Here is an 18,142-nt window from a genome sequence, read left to right on the forward strand (position 1 = left end):
AAGCAAAAAACAAATTTTTCTGATTCCTGATATGATATTTCAGAGGTTGAAATCTAATTTACCTCTACTGAGAATCCAGACCAGCAGAGACATGTTTTTATATCAGATTACCTAAATATGGCAACTCAACAGCAGAGAAGCACCATAGACAAATGAGCCAAAATATGGTCAGGCAGGTCATCTCCCTGGAGAAGAAGTGCTCTGCATCTTCATACTTCCTTCACTCCATGATTTTTTCATAATAGGGGTATCACTTGTACTCTTTTGACAGATACTGCCAAAATTGATGTTTGTGTTAAGTATAATAAATTCTATCCAACTCATAGTGCTCCGGGACCTGTCACTAAGTCACTCAAAAATCCTTTGAAAAGCATTTTTTTCATGAGAGTATTTGGGATCTATCACAGACTAAGCAACCAAATGAAAATAAAATGTGTGACTTAAGTGAAGTAATAACTTGAGGATTTCTAAATACCATAGTTATGTCCTTTATTGACCCCAGGCATTGGAAACAGAAATACTGTACTTGCTGGGTGATCCTTTTAACTCTACTGGAATCCAAATTCTAGTGTAAAATATAACTTAATTTTAGAAGTGAATTTTAAAATCTATTTCCTTAGGAACAACACTGCTGTGACTGACCTTGAAAGATTTGTCTTTTTATAAACTTACTCTAAAACATCCTGCCGCTTCCTTTTTTTTCCCAGTGCCTGAAGCTGAGATGTATTGATGTTAGTTTTCAGCATTATTATTTGTTCTGCAGAGTGAACTTCTTGTGTAATTATATCTACCAGTACCAGTAGCTACCATCAGCTGCCACCCAAACAGAATTACTGGGTAAAACAGTTCTCCACAGAAGCCTCTTGCAGTTATTCTTGTGTTAAATCACATTGTGCCATTCCCAAAAGCATCCCACAACCAGTTGTGTGCTGCATCCTAAGGGAAAGGGAACTGAAAATCACAATGGTTTGTGGCTAAAGCAGAAATGATGGCAGTGTCATCTTTCCTTCAAACTCTTTCTGGGCTCCTGTGATCCTTGCAAAGAAGTGACACGTTTGTGTGGTCCCTAGCAAGTGCTGATAACACCTTGCTTACGGCATAAAGATGCCACTGGGAAATCTGAGAGATAAGCAGCAGTTAAACTCAGGCAGCTTATTGAAGGGTCACACGTGTCAGGTGTATCATCCACTGGAATTTGGGCACAAGCCTTGCCTGTGATTACTGCATCAATCAGCCCTACATAAAAGGGAGGATTGCCAGGCTTTTTATATTACCAGCCAGTGCAGTGCAAAAACAAACAAACAAAAAACCCCAAACCATCAACAACAGCAAAAAAAAATGAGCCAAAATAAAAGGAAATATGTGGGAGTTGATTTGATACACTCCTTTAGAGCTCTCAAACCACATGTCTGCATGACAGATGTGCCAGCAAAGAGGCTCATGTAGGTGGCTGGCCCCAGCCCCCAGGTCTGTGCCTGGCAGGTGATGATGCACCCACCTCATGAGTGGGACACTCTCAGTGGCAACTGGCCCGTGGCTTTGGCAACAGGGAGCTGCTTGAGCACACACCATGCCCTTGAGACAATACCTTGGGCCTTCAACTATAAACATGAAGCAAATTTACACCTAGAAGGTGCCACTTGAGCACATCAAAATGCCAACACAGGTATTCCAGCCTGCTCCAGTGCTCATTCACTGTCTCATACCAGCCCTGGATTTTGCTGACAAAAAACATTCCACAAGTAAAATGCTCATGTGAGAATAGTTCTCTAATAATTTTTCTAGAACTTCTTGAATACTGACTGTGGTGGAAGGCTCGGTGCACTCAGCATCTGAGTGCCATATAAAGCACTAAAGAAATACTGAGCAAAACAATTCCTGTCCACAGTCAGACACCAGCAGAAGTACTGGCAGCACACATTCCCTGTGGCAAGGACCTCGCATACCTTGAAGTTTCCTATCACACGGTTCTGCTTTGATTTTACATGAGACACGCTTCTTGTTCCATCAGATATTTTCCTGGGATGGGAAAATTATAAGAATGCTTGCTGTTCTGTGTGATAGCAACACGGTTTTGTTTGCTTCCCTGTGCTTGAATAGCCTGAGGAGTTCACAAATGTGTTTGATTTGCATTTGTTTGAGTGAAGAACCTTAGAAACCGCTGGGAGGAGCAATGAGAAGCACAAGTTAATACAGCAAGCAATTGGTTGGCCTGCAACTCTCATTCATTTCTTGGAAGACTAGATGGTTTTATTTAGTTCGCTGTGATGGCATACTTTTGAGCTGAGATCACAGGCAGATAGTTTAAAACATCTTGTAGATTGCAACAAAGAGCTTACAGGTCCCTGGATTTCATCCCTCATTCCAGGAAGGTATTGAGCCATGGGGCTTTGCAGCCAGACCCACCTGCAGGTGTTCTGAAGACATCTTCTGCATGCAGTGTCCAGTGCTTGATTTATGCACAAACATCTGGAAGCCTACACACTTCACTCCATCATTTCATGACAAGGCATGGACAAGCAGGTCTTCCAGTGGGAAATTAAATGTAACTCTAGCCCAGTCTCTAAAGCATTTATTGACAAGTATTTATTGACTGTCCCCTGGGGCCTTCCAGAGTCTCACAAAAGATTAAATAGGGACTCCTATCACGTCCTTGGAATTGCTGATTGAAAATGGTGTATCAGCGATTATACTGAACATGGATAAAAAGTAGTCATCTATCACTGGTGGTTAATCTCTTTTTCAGAAATGAGAGCATATTGATCAGAATCAGAATGCTTGAAGTTAGGTACACTTTAAATGAGAGTATTGGCAACAAGACATGCATCAATAAGGCTGTTTTAATGTGCTTTATATCATTCTGCCCAAATTATTTAATTGGCTCTTCTATCATCCTTCTAAAAACTTATTGATCTCTTATTTTACTTTATAGTTGTTTTATGCCAGGATGTTCTTCGTTGCACTGGCAATGATGTTTCAGGTTTCCAGGGCTGTTATAATTTCCCCAAGATTTTTGTTTGTTAAGTTACAGTTTCAGAGTGTAAATAGGTAGTGAATCCAATGGACTTGCTTTCAGTGTGTCTCTCAGCCCCTGGTGCTGTTGTTGCTGTTAAAGAAGTCTTATTAAGAAGTTCCAGAATTATTCTTAAATTGTTAAAAAATTCTGAAAAGAAGTCAAGTATCATTTTTTCTAGTTTTAGATGAATGAGAGCAGGGAAAAAGAAAACAGTAATTTTATGTCATGTTTTAACATTCTTCTTTCCTTTTTTTTGGTAATTAACTTCATTCTAAATGGTGAAATTTTTACCTTTTCAATCTTACTGCTCTTTCCCCTGATTAACATCAAGAACATGATGAGAAAATGTGGTTGTGTAAAAGTTTCAAACAGCCCTGAATGTTAGCTAAGGGTAAAGGCAAAGGGACTACTTCGGTAGATCATCACCTCTGACAGACCTCCAAGGCAAATATAAACTGTTGAAAAGGACATAACCCAATTTTCTACTTTGTATGTTTCTTTTCTTTGCAGTAAAAGGGCACATAACACCATCAACATTTCAGGCTCTGGAAAATGTGTCCAAGACTTCACACAGAAGATGAAAAAGTGCTGGAACTTTCTCCTCTTGCTATATTGGCAATATCTTCCTGCAACCAAAGGTCATTCATAGTAAAAGCAGGGGCTGGCTGAATGTGATGTATTTAATAGGTCAAGCTGGCATTGAATACATGATTCATTTTGTAATGAAAGTTAGCCTTTTTAATTTTTTCCCCCATGCTGGCTGAGTGATGGAGCTGTTTTCTCATTTGGCTTGTTCCAATTGAAAGTCCATTTGTAGATTTCTCTTCGAGGTTAACATGTCTAGAGCATTAAACATACCCTGCAAACCCTATTGTTAATAAAATAGCCTGCTTGATTCCACACAAAAAAAAAAAAATGTTTTTTTTAGGCTACATAGGCTACACTCCTTATATGCAAATATGTGAAAGGAGTACACATTATTGAGATTAGAGGAAAAGGTTGACATACTGCTGCTCTGGACCTGAAGAAGAACAAGACCTCAGAACTCACTATTTTTAGGGCCAAAGGATGAAAAGAATGGTTCACAGTTCACCATAAGTACCTGAAGAGGTGGGATTAGTCTTTCTGTCACTGGGAGATTCACAGCTAGCACAGCCAGTTGTAGCTAGAGCCTGCTGTCTATTAGGCTGATAGGACACTGGGTGCTAATTCTACATCAGGCAGTAATCTGCACTGTGCCAGAATGGCAAAGAGTCAGTGTGACATGTGTGATGGTATATCTTGCAACAAACTGGAAGACTTTGGTTATGAAGTAGGTTCCAGTGTAATTTACAATCTGTTCCAGAGTTGCTTTCTTTGAACAAAAAAAAAAAAAGAAAAAAAAAAGAGGAGTATTCACCCTTCTACTTTCTGTGCCATGTAACTGAATATAATATTTGAGGTAATTTCAAACAAGCATTTTGGCAATCAGGACCATATGCTCTGTAAATAGTCCATCAAAGTCAGAATGCTAATATAAGTTTTTTTTTTACTGCTGCTGCTATTTTTCCCAAAAATCAAACTTTCATGCAGAGTCTTGACAATTTTAAAGAAATCAGAAGAAAGCACAGATTCTGTAACAAGTTCCATTTTAAGAGCTGTTTCTTTAATCTTTGAAACAAGTCATAACATACTCTGGAGTTATGTCTTTTAAATTAAACATTTGTCAAGATGCTGTGCTAAGGTACTCCATGCTAAATGAATAACAGATTCTCTGGGACTGCCTTTATAATTGGATAAACAGACTTGCATGCCATCACAAAGCCCTTAATTTACTACATTTTGTATTGGATTCAGTCATGAGCTGTCAATTATTTGCACTGTGGGTTGGCTTATTTTTTTTTTGGTTTTCATTATCTGTGCCTCAAGTGTTGTCTACAATTTGTGACACAGTTGTAAACTTCTGGCCTTTTGGAAAAATCCTCATTGAATCAGCAGTTTCTGATATGTGCTTTCATGCTAGATCCTTCTCAGCACCAAAGGTGTTTGTGTTGGTGTTCTTTATGTCTGTTGCACATCCTAAGGTCTTCCCTCACTACAGCTGCACTCATTCCCCTAATCCACTGTGCTTCCACCTGTTGTGAACTTGGATTTTCTTTTATAAAGGCAGAAATTTAAATCTTCCAGTGACTTTAAAAGAATTGTTATAATCTCATATCTTGTCTTCTGGTAATGGGCACAGTATGTTGCCATTTCTAATGCCCAGAAAGCAGCTTGCTTTTCCTTATCATTGTTGTCATTATCTGTTGTTTGCTCATTATAAACTCTTACTTCTTGTAATGATTCTCAAGCAAACAAGGTCATAGGCTAGAAAAGGGCAGTTGTTCTGCACAGTCACTTATTAATCTACACAGGTTGTCTACGTGTCAGGACCTGCCTGCACAGCCTGGCCTGGGCTCAGTCCATCCTCACTGTGTGCTTCCTCTGGGTGTGCTGGCAGAGGTGTGCCTGAACTACAGGGCTTTAGCCCTCACTTGTTAGTGCCTTCCTACACTGACAAATCCTCCTATGACTGCCTGTCTAATGCCAAAATGTTGGAAAGAAAAGAAGGACCTTTATATTCAGTATTTTCCTCTCCTTTGAGCAGCCTTGCTTAGTGAATGCTCTGTACTCCTCTGCTGCGCTCCGACTTGGGTCACCAGCTGTCCATCTCCTTAAAATATTGTTATCAGAGAGGGAATACTGAACATGTGTAGCTGTCACCACTCTGTACAACTTCGGGGTTTACGATCTACACATGCTCCAGCTTTTCAAAGCTTCAGAGGAGTCTTACCAGAAGGTGTGGACCACCTTCTGGTCTGTTTGCTATACACCCTGACCAATGACTTGGCAAAGATGTCAAAGTGGCTTAGGAAAATTCCTGTGATCTGGATAGAATTGAAGTCAAGGGAAGGAATCCTGTTGCATCAACATTGGGATTAGATCTCTACTGAAGGAGATCTTTAGCTCTACAAACAAGTACAAAGTTTTTCTGTTGGCAAAACATATTGCAAGTCCCTTGCTGCTGTCATCGGTAGATGCTGTTCAACAGAAACAAAATGCAGGTTGCTGAAATTGTTTTTGAGGAGGAGTCCTGGGATAGACTTCAGACATTTAGTCAGGAAGTGGATGAAAAGGCCCATACTGTAGGGTTAATTTAGAGTGTGTGACAGACTTTATCACATTAAGAGCAGAAATGACTATCACAGATGTTAAGGCCCAAAGATGATGTTTTGGGCCATTATTTAACCCTTCTTATAATGTAGGTCACATAGTCACCCATTTGTTTATTATATATGTTTATCAGCTATTTCTTAAGCTGCACAGATGAGAATTTGGGATAAGAGGAGTGTAACACAGTCTCACATCTGTAACTCTGTTATTAAAACATCAGATGTAGGTGTCTTCTTCTGTCACACAAGAACTTCACTTACTAATGAAAGTTTTTTCTTTGCCTGTGGCTACCCAGTCCTCTGTGCTTCTCTTCATGTTCTTGTATATCTTTTCCATTTCTACAAATGGGAAAAAATCAAAATACAGAGTGACTGTATATAATTTGCATACTATACATCCTGTAATTTCTCCAAAGGGTGACATATTGACAGCATGTGTAAGTTATTTATCTGCAAAAGGTGTGAGCTGAGTTCCAGAGGAGTCTGCATTGCTAGGAGATAAGTCCCCCTTCAAACACACACCAGCTGCTTCCCTTTTTCACCAAGGTGTTTGCATCATGTCACCACCTGACATGATTTGCCCTGGAGGCTCTAGGAAGGAATAGAATGGTTGCCATGTTAATTAGAGGAGAGTGATAAAACCTGATGTTTTATTTATTTACTTGAAGAGGGATTTGTGTTTCTTATCTTCTTTTATGGTAATATTTTTATGATGAATATTTTGAAGTTTAGCTCAGAATCAGTTCTCCTGAGGAACAGGGGATACAGCAAATTACAGAGTCCTTCAGTGCTTGAGATTTCTCAGTAAAATTAACCCACCCGTGACCGCAGTTAATTAACTGCCATCACATGCTCAAGGACCCTAACTAAGCTCCTGATGTTATAGATAGGATTAGGCATATGCACTGCTAAAGCATTTATCTTTGATGACTGAGATGGAATTTGTACTGTGATTAAAACCACTAGTTTACAAACACAGCAAATACCTGACAGTTGCAGCAAGTTATGCCAGGAAGGGGACAGAGTTGTCTAGGTCCATTTCACAGAGGTTCAAGACCTGAACACCTTTGTGGGTATTGGCTCACAGTGGTTCTTTTGCCTTTGGAGTAATTGGTTTTGGGCAGAACTCATGGAGTATGGTTATTGCATTGCTGTAACTGCAAGGATAAGTCTGGATGTAAGAGTGACCCATGGCAATTAAAAGAGCACAACTTTCCTCTTGGAACAGAGCTGGACTAGAAAGCCAAGCAGACAGAGAAGAATAATTGTGATTTTTTTGGTCTCAGATTTTTCATCGTTCAAATTTAGGCTTCAGACTGTGCTGTCACACATAATGAAATCTTTGTTGAAAATCAAAGTCTTAATCCCTTCCTTGTGAATTTTCAGAGGAATTATTTAAAGACCAAAAGGCAAAGACCTGGCTTTTATGGATATCTTGCTTTACAGATCCATTTTACATTAATAATTTGACTGGAATAATCCACACTGCAGTCTTGGTATTTATATTATATTAGATTTTAAGATCTCCAAGCATGCACATAGTATCATCTTTCTGAATACTGTATATAATTCAGATAGATACAATTTCCAGAAACATCTATAACACAAAAGAAAGCTTAGGTTGTGTCCTGGTTTTGGCTGGGAAAATTTTCTTTTTAGTAGCTGGTACAGTGCTGTGTTTGTATTTAGTATGAGAATAATGTTGATACCACACTGATATTTTAGTGGTTGCTAAATAGTGCATGCTCTAAGTCAAGGACTTTTCAGTATCTTGTGATCTGCCAGTGAGGAGGTGCATAAAAAGCTGGGAGGGAGCAGGGTCAGGAGACCTGACCTGAACTGGCCAAAGGAATGTCCCATAGCATTGAGAATCATGTTCAGTGTATAAACTGGGGGAATTAGATGGGGTGGCATTAATTGCTGCCTGGGGACTGACTGGGCATCACTCGGTGGATAGCGAGTGATTGCATCGTGCCTCACTCCTATTCCTTGAGTTTTATTTCTCTCCTTTTCGTTACAATTATTTTTATAATTGTCATTATTGTTATTATTTATTTTACATTGCTTCAATTCTTAATTTGTTTTTATCTCAATCCAAAAGCTTTGGTTTTTTTTCCAATTCTCCCCACCATCCCACCGAGAAGAAGGGACTGAACAAGTGGCAGTGTGGAAATTAGTTCCCAGCTGGGGTTAAACCACCATGGGTGGAGGAAAAAAAAGTCCAGTAAAAAAAAGAATTTTGTTCACATTAACTTCAAGCACAGATTAAAATCAATTGTCATTCAGCAAGCAACTTAGGCATTTATCCCATTAAATTTAGCTCACCATCCATTTGGGGCAAACACAGGATTTTATACTTGGGTAAATACTTTATCTGTGCAGGATTCTGATTGTGAATTGGAGCTACTTGAAGCAATTGTAATATGAACAGCAACAAAACCACTAATAAATGTCATTAATTAGTATCCCATATCAATGAAAATACCTCTGAAAAACACCATACTTATTCTAGGTTTTTACTGTTTTTTGTAGTTTCTACTGAAAAAAACTTTTGGGCTTACCTTTAAGGTCTTTTCCCTGCCTATGATTTTAATAAGAAGGGTTTTTTTATGCAAATAGCATATTATTCACAATTTTTCAGTGTCTTGTGCTTGATTACATTATCAGCTTGCCTTCTGTACTTGCTGTCTCACTGCTAATAATGTTAGAGATCATATAATGAAGTTAATAATGAAAGCAACTGTGTCACTTTCATCATCTGTACCATCAGTGTACACAAATTAATAGAGACTGCTGCAATAATTTTGGAGACTTGATAACCCACCATGTGTGAGAGGCTTAACCCATCAGGTGTGTGAGCTTTTGGTCATGTTGCACCATTCTTCTCCAAGTCCATTTCTTGCTGAGAAAAAAAGAAGAATTTTTATACTGTTTCCTAAGGGTCTATCTTTAGATTTTATTAAAATTATTTGGAAAAACGCAAAACTAGTCAGGTCAAAAATGGTACTGAGACACAATTTTTTCTGTAATTGTCACAGCTTTGAACAATATGTTCTTGCCAACAATTAAAACACATCACTTTACAAAGCTGTTTATGCAGCACGTGAATTACTTGGAATAAGTTTTATTATGGTGATTAATATGCATGACACTGCATCACAATATGAAACCTATCAAGCCTAACTTGTTTATTTTATTGTTGTTCTTCTGATAGAATGTCATTTAAAAGCAAAACCACCCCCACCAAGAAGATTTCTGTCTTTTCAGAGACTCAGTCTCAGTTCATATTTCCAAAATGCGATGATGTTTTTGAAAAGCTGATTTATATGCATAATACCTTCATTACACACACTTCATAAAAAGCAGTTTGGTTTACAATATACAAGGGAAATCATTTTCACATATTTTGGAGTTTTGAGCATTATGATAGACACTGAGTTTCCTTAAAAGACCTTCAGTTAAGGCTGGCTGAGGAGATGTTCCCACAGATCTGTGACTTGGGTGTGCATCTGAACAGACCTGACTCCAATGAAAAACAATTTGAGTTGGAACTGCCTAGATTTGCTTCTTTCCTCTCAAAGCCTTCTAGTGCTGTGCATGCTGCTGAAACCTTGACCCCAATGTATATTTATATCCTTTTGAGGAACTAGAAGGAATCCAAAGTATGGTAAAAAACATAAGATCTAGGCAGTTTCCAATTGGTTTGGGTTTCATTTTAAATGTTCCTGTGAATTTTGGTGAAAAACGCCTCAATAGCATTATGACATAAAAAGTTCCTTGTCAGTCCAGCTTTCATAGATGTAACCAAATTAGGTTTCTGTGAAATCTTTTTTTTTTTCATCTTTCTTTTCATATTTTTCTATAAGATAAAAAAATATTGACTAAGATTAAAAGGAAAAGAACTACTAGAAGGCTGGAAAGATGCATAAGAAACTGAAAACAGCTAAGGAAAATGGACTGAAGGGAGTTTTTAAACTGAGATCCTCATCTTGCTTCATATGCCCATCACACTTTTCCTTGTGACCAGTGTGATACGCAATGCTTTTGAAACATTAATATTTCAAAGGTAAAAAAGGATACCAATAAAAAGTAAGGATCCAGGTACTATACAGAATTTTCTGAGTGATCTTGAGGTACTGAAGTAATGGAAAGAGAAGGTCATGCATGCCAGAACTAATAAAAAATTTTGGGCAGTATTTAGCATTAGGAGGGAAGGAAAATATGTGTGGTGTTTTGCTCAGTCATGGTATGACACACCTATGGAAAAAAGAGAATATCATTCCACTGTGTCTCAGTCAAAGCATTTACAACAGAAATAGCAAAGTATTAGCAGTGATATGCAAAGCCTGTACAGTTCTTAATTCCTGTATTGGGTTTGTGTGGCAAGTGGGGCCACCATTTCTGGTGAGAAACTGCTTTAATATTCTCTGGTGTCTGCTGGAGCGAATGCCAGATGGCTCCAAGGTGGACCTGCTGATGGCCAAGGTCTGTTGGTTTCTCAACAGACCTTTCTCAGGCCACAAGGTTTTAATTTTATTTCCTCTCTCCTGTTCAGCAGAGAAAAGCAGTGGTAGAGTGGCTTTGGTGGGCATCCTGTGTCCAGGCACATCAACACACAGCAGTTCCTGATAAATTTCTCTACTCTTGTGAGAGAATGATTTGAAACTGAAACAAGTCTAGAGAAAAATAAAGGGATTAGAGATATTATATAGGAGAATTAAAGGACTTTTTTTTTCTTTTTCAACCTAATAAACTCAAGTCTATTCCTCCTCTCTCTAATTTTCTCAAGAGAGGAAACCTGAAGGATGGGAATCAGATAAAGGGCAAGGTGGAAAAAGAATAAAGTACATATAAGTTAATAATGTTGGAATTATATAAACAAATCCCATATTCAGAGCTATGATTTGGTATCCTATGTCAAATGATGAAAAACCTGCCTATGTAAGCACAGATCAGCACTCCACATTAAGGGCAGGAATTAAAGGAGGTGCCAGACGCTGACAAGACTTTGATAGCCTGTGAAGGGCCTGGTGACTCAGCTGAATCCTGCCTAGCCTTACACATGCCACTCTCCCCAGCCCAGTGTCATGATGTGAATGTGACTTTCTCTTGCAAACTTTCATATTTAACAACCCATCCTACCATCAAAATGAGATGTGAATAAGGATATTTCTACTACGGATGCCTGCCATGTAAAATTTTGTGCTTCTGAAGTAAACAGAAAAGATTGCTCTTGAAAAAGCAAGTTCCTAAGAGATCATAAGAATGTTTTTGGGTTTTTTTGATTTTGATTTCTACTTAGAAAAACAGTCAAGGGGGTAGAGTATTCTTAAGGATAAAGAAAAAAATAGAAATTGAGACATGGAAATGACACAGCTAGCATTGTCTTTGTCTCCAAATGGCCCCCTGGGTTTCAGAACAGCTCCTTAAGTCCTTAGCTATCCAAGGGGGAAAGATCACTCTGCCCAGCAGAAGGTAGAAGTACTGATTTGTATTTCTTTTCCTCTATAGCATAGTTAAGCTCTGGTACACGTCCACTGATGTACAAGACAGGTGAACTGTCAGGATGTTGTGACTCACTAGAAATATCTGGTGTCAAATCTTGTAAGACTAAGTAACACAGAATGTATTAGAGGGTAATAAACAGCCATTAACCACCCAGCATTCAGATTTACCAATTACCACACTGTTCTAGGCCATGGACCTGCTCGCTGTGGCTGACAACATCACATTAATGAATCTCAAGTCTTAACCTCCTTGAATTCATGAATAACAATTTGACTCCATGTAACTTGATTACTACAAAATGGAAACTTGAGTTGAGTCTAAACAGTGGTTATGAGGTTGAGATGAGAGAAAGACAACCCTACTCCATCACTGGTAATTTAAACTCATATGAAACCGAGCACCTGTCACAGTGATAAATGGGTTTTCTTGTTATCTTGCTGTCGGTATCATTTCCCAGTCAGATTACTATCAAACACCCAGACAACACTGTGGAAACCAAGGTACAATTGTCTTCATTTTATTTCTCTTCCAGAGAAACGGGTAAAGGTTACAAGATGCTTATAAATGTGATTGATTTCATTTTCTTTGAGTCATTCCCAGAACACAGTTTAATTTACTTGTATATGCAAATGTAAGGTTTTTATAGGCACCACAGAAGACAGAGCTGCTCATTGTTTACTGATGCCAAGCTAAAGCTGCAACCACCCTGAATCAGGAGGTGCCCCTGTGGGTTACAACTTTCAAACTTCATTTCACTGTGTATGATTAAGAGAAATAAATTTTTAAACCTGTTTTGCTTTAGATCAGTGCCTAGAAAATTTAAGTGTCTTCAGCCTGAGGAATGAGACTGAGGGTATAATGTGGACAAGCTCCTTCCTTGCAACTTCAGTGCGTCTTTCTTCCAGGCACGTTATTTAGTTTTCTTGACTCAATTTTTTGGTAAGGTTTTTTCTTGTTTTAATCTTTTGCAGAAAAGATGTAGGAAAGTAAAGAAGGAAGGAGAAAGCCTCCAATATTTAAACCTATTGAAATTGGAGGAATTGTCTGTTAAAGGGTATGGCTGAATAGACAATTGCTGTGCTCATTTCTCAATGTAGAAACTGTGCAGAAACTGTCACCTGGTATCCGTATGAATAAAGATCTATCTGATGGGTTTAGGATTAGCTCCATAATACTGCAAAGTATTTTTTATTTTTTTACAACTTCAGTGCCATCCATCCAACAACATCATAGTAAATTTTTATTCTCCCTTGCTGGGCTGTGGTTCTAAAATATGTATTTGAATGTTTATGGATTTTCCTGGAAGTTACACAGAATAGCTTGTAAACATGGAATGAGCCCTCCAGATATTGGAATAATATTATGGATTTCTCTTAAGTTGTAGCTGATTTTCTCTCTTTTATAGAAAACTTGAAACAAGCAGAAGACTCAGATTCTTTCTGTCTCTACCTGTTACTTTTCCATATTCTCTCCCTGGAGTGCAAATAGTAGACAACTGCAGGTTGGTTATTCCCTGGTGAAATGGTATCTGTGTAGAAAAAAATATTTATATTACTTGATTGTGAAATAGGAGGTGAGAGGAGTGACAGATTTTGCCTGACAATTAACAGTTTTCTGATTTTGTGAGAAAGGAGCCTGCTTTTAGAAGATGCTATAACAAGTGGTGCTGTATTTTAGCTGCTAGTAAAAGAAGTAACAATACTGGAGAAAAGAATAGAAGGTCCTTTTTAAGAGTTGCAACAGAGTTGATTGTACGTTGAAAAAAAAAAAAAAAGCCAAAAATGTGTGTTCAGGACAGCGTCCTGTGAGGGGCACAGCCCAAGGCTGGTGAAGTTCTGGCACTGCTTTCCAGCAGCAGACAGAGCTGTCCTGCTGCAGGCAGGGCAAGCAGGAGGAAAACAGCAGCAAAAGTCAGAAGTGGAGATTGGGAAGTGATGATGTAAGAAGGCAGTTGTCAAAATGTCCCACTGTGGAATTTCTCTGAGATGTGAAATCGAGCCCTGTCAGGTAGAGCAGAGAATGGAAACCATTCACTGCCTGGGTGAAGCCTCATCTCTTAAGTCTCTGTGTATCCAGGGCAAGTATGTGATACTTCTTCCTCCAGTTAAGTAGGGAAAGAAAGGACTGAAGTGTGCTAAGCTCTTTGAAAAAAAAAAAGATCCTGCAAGCCAACATTTCAGGAGCATGTTTCAGGCTTCTTTCTGACAAGAAGGGGGGAAAAAGTTGGTTTTGTCTTCTCTTCTATTGCCTACTGGTTAGGTGTAAGATGCTCTTCCTCAGCTGCTGCCTGCTTTGGATACAACCTGAGAATCTGAATTTTCCTTAGGTTCTGTGCAAGGGTTCAAATCCAGGTTCCCACTCTTTAGCTATTATTGCAGTTTTCTTTAGGTAATTAGTGAAATCTTTTACTTGATTAAGAACTTTGTGCTTTATGATGCTGCATAAGTCATCCTTAAAAATAAAAATCCTTAGGATTCTTACCTGTTTTCTCAGGTTCCCCTTCTATCAATTGACAGGCAAAAGAGTCCATGACTCTTTGGGATGTAAAAATGGTACATAGCCAGAAATGTGCAAAATTTTGTATTTATTTAAGTTGAATGCCATTCTTTCTTCAAAGAAGGCTAAGAAGGCAAGGAATAAAAGTAAAATTTATCCACTGTGTTGACATTTGGGTTTGGAAAGTACAAAATTATGTGAGCTGCCCGTATTATTAATATTAATAAAGTTTAAAAAAATCCTTTCACAAGGACTATGTGTTAATCTTACATGATTCAGCTCCTGGCTGCATAATGAAGATCTTACATATTTAATAAGTAAATTGAAGTAGTCCCAAATGAGTGAACAACATAGCACTGTAAAAAGAAATGGGGTGGAGGGGAGGGGGAATTTCTGTTAGATGAGGTGGCTGAAAAAACACTGATCTACTGGCATTTTTACATCTCCTATCAAATGTCATTGTGAATTGAAAATTGAATATCTGAAAAAAATAAGAAGCAGCAAGTTTCTATATAACCTGATGAATGTAACTCCATTGTTTCCATGAAATCATATTAAAAAGGTCATCAGTCTATGTATGAAAATACCATGGCAGTTATTCTATTGCTCTTTCAATTTGAAATAGGCACTTGAACATCATCAAAGAGAAATAGCTGATATTCTATAATTAAAAGTAGATTTTGATTCACAGTGGGGAAGATGATAAGAATGGATCCTTCCATGCCACTGATGTAGACATGCATCTTACTCAGGAATAAAAGAAACTGTCTGGAGGATGAAAGATAATATGATTAAATTAAAATGTCTGGGGTATAAAAATGTGCATGTGAAAAGAACTGAAAAATTCCCCCTTCTTGTGGTGTTCTGCAAGTAACTCCTTTGGGTAAAGCCTTTGCCATAGCAACAGATAAAACCTTTATGAGGTGCAAAGTTTTGCTAAGAAAATGAAGGCTTTCCATTCCAGTTCAGTTGATGTCTTGAAATGATAATAAGTCTGGCATAAGATTATCATCAGTTTAAAGATGCATTTTTAAAGACTATAACAACAAAGAGTCTGTGGTGCTTTTTCAAAGATACACACATGTACTGTGTCTTCTGCTGAAGATGAGGAGAAATCAGAGCTCAGATCAACTGTGGCTGTGCACACTGTCCTGTCACCCCTTCTTCCTCTTTCATGTTTCATCATTTTTGATATCTTCATTGCTATCTTTGCTTTTAGCCTCTCTATGTCTTGTACATTCTATGTTTTTCACTTTTGTTACAAATAGTTACAAGTACAAGGAAGCATTGGGAAGGATCTTAACATTAGGGTGTAACTTTTCCTGGTACTTCTGCCGGCTCAGTTCTTTGCATTATACCCCTTTCTACCTCTCACTGTACTGTCTCTTTTTTCTATGGAAAGTCAAAGATCCAGGCCTTCCCTCATGCTTTGTTCTTGATTTTGTTTTTCAGTCAGCAGCAGCTCTCCATGACACCTGCTCTTTCAATAGGCTTTTGCTTCTGTTTGTGGTGAGGCACTCGATGCCTTTTTTTTTTTCTTTTTCCTCAGGATTTAAGCTCTTGCATGTTCTCAATATTGCCTTGTGTGGATAGCCTAAAATTTAAATTGTCTCATTTTGTGCATTCTTATGAAGGCTCTAAAATGCAGAGCTACAAAGGTTTTCATTATGTCATCATCCTCTTCACTGAAGGACCCCTGGCTCTTCACAAGATACAGGCAGCTATCTCAGAGGATTAGGGTGAGTCATAAGAGGATCATCTGCTTGTCTGACAGTCCTGTGAGTTTCTTGGCATTTGTGCTTTTGGAATTTAAATGGTACCAATTATACCTTCACATGGACCTTTTCCTCAAACTGTGCCAAAAAGCACTGATTTATCTTGTCTTTTTGCCTCTACATGTTAGCAGAGTGGAAATTCTCTGTGCTGCAAATTGCTGAACACCTGAACACCCCCTCCCCTTTTCCATTTTGTGTGCCCTGGGCTTTGTAGTTATTTCCCTTCTTTTGTCCCTTTTTCATTCCTCCTCGCGTGAGAGATCTGTCCTGACATTGTGGGACTGGGATTGCAAGATTAGAATGCAAATGTGTGAAATGGAAACCTCTGTCTATCACTTTGCAGTCAGCACTCAGCACTGCTTTTTCCTGGCTGCTATCAAAACTCTGAGTTGAGCTTTTATCTGCTGGTTTGCTTTTATTTTTACTTTTGTTGTCAGCTGGGTCCTCAAGTGCTTTTTGAAATCTGAAAGGGCAGCTGAGTTTCCTCTTCCTTATCTTGGTTTTGAACACAGCTGCTCGAGGTCTCAGAAGTGTGGGACTGGGGAAGGCATTGGGCTGGGGATCAGAAGCCAGGGCTGTGCTTTTGCACTGTGTCAGCAATGGGCTGTGATCTGTGCCAAGGAGATTCCCACTCACTGTGGGAACAAATGACATCTGGGGAGAGCAAGGCAAAATGGGGAACCACTTGGGGTCATCTCATCACCCCACTCCTCGCATCACATTGTGACTGGGGCCTAAACTGCAGTGCTACCTTAGTCTGGAACTGCTCTGCAGAAAATCTTACCAGAGGAAGGAGAGACTACCCCTAAAGTAAAATAAAATTGCAAAAGTGAATTTATTTTTTTTTTAACAAAAAAAATTCAACCATTCCAACTCAAGACTTTTCTTCCTTGTAAGTGAAAAAATACTCTATATACTCTTTTTTTTTTTTTTCTAAAACCCTTCAGGTATGTGATTAAACTTACTTTTCAGAGTAATTTTGGTATTAAAGCACCTCGTTTACTGCCTCTGGCACTTCATTCAAAGAGAGGACCTAGAAAGAAAAGTGAAAGCCAAATCAATTATATGGAGGGAAATCAGTCTTTAGAAAGCCCATCGTTTTTATTAATCGCCATATGATTTATTTTCCTCTAGCTGCTGTGAAATAGTGGGGAGAGTAAGGATGTTGATTCCTGCATCTTTTTGTCTTTCTGGTTCAGTGCAGACAAATGCAGTTTGTTTCCCACCTGCTTCCACATATGGCTGCCTCTTTCTTTCGGTGTGCACATTGTTTTTGTTGGATGTTTTGGACTGCACTGGAATTTGTATTGTTATATATATTAATAATTTGAATTAATAATTATTTTTCAAGCAATTACTTTACTTCCCAAGCGTTCTGTATGCATTACAACCTCCTTGAACTATGAAGAATTCAGCACAGTTTGAATGACCTGCCTTTTGAATTCAGCAGTTTTGAATGAACTGGAATCTGCTGAGGTCCCAGTACAGGAAATCTTCCCATCTTCTCCCTTTCTATTTGTAACTGAAGTTCAGAGCTCTGAAAAAGGGTCTTGTCTTCCCTCTTCCTGTAGGCAATTCCCAGAAACAGAACGAAGGAAGCAAAATACACCTGCAGGTCTTCATTCAGTGAAAATGCTGAGGCTGTTCAGAATCCTGTTTTCTACAGCAATTAGAGGCCCTGTATGTTAAACAAAGACTCCACCACTCAATCTTCTGCCTTCTCAGCATCACACTGTATGTGGGTCCCAAAATCCAGTGTCTTCCAGGAAACCCAGGTCACCAGTGAAAACAAGGATGAACTGTGAAAGTTCAGGATCCAGATTGCTGTCACTGCTATTTCCAAAGTCGTCAGAATGATGTGCAAACCACTTAGGCAAGTACAAACAGCTCTCAGTCCTTTTAATAAAATGAGTCAAGAAGAGGTGCAATGAACATCCTTTAGACTGGCCATGCCTGGGCTCCCAAAAACTGGCTTGGGTCACAAGGGCTCCTGTCCATGGCTGGGCAGAAGTTCTTTGGAAGCACTCCGATCTGAAACCAGGTCTCTTCAGTCTCAGGACACTACTTTTACTTCTATTTCTCCTTCTGCATACACCCTCCTCCTAGGCTTTATCAAGCTACTCATTTTCTGCTATAGACTAGAGTTGCAGCTAATG

This window comes from Cyanistes caeruleus, chromosome 7, assembly GCF_971803275.1.
Source record: "Cyanistes caeruleus chromosome 7, bCyaCae1.hap1.1, whole genome shotgun sequence".
Taxonomy (NCBI): Eukaryota; Metazoa; Chordata; class Aves; order Passeriformes; family Paridae; genus Cyanistes; species Cyanistes caeruleus.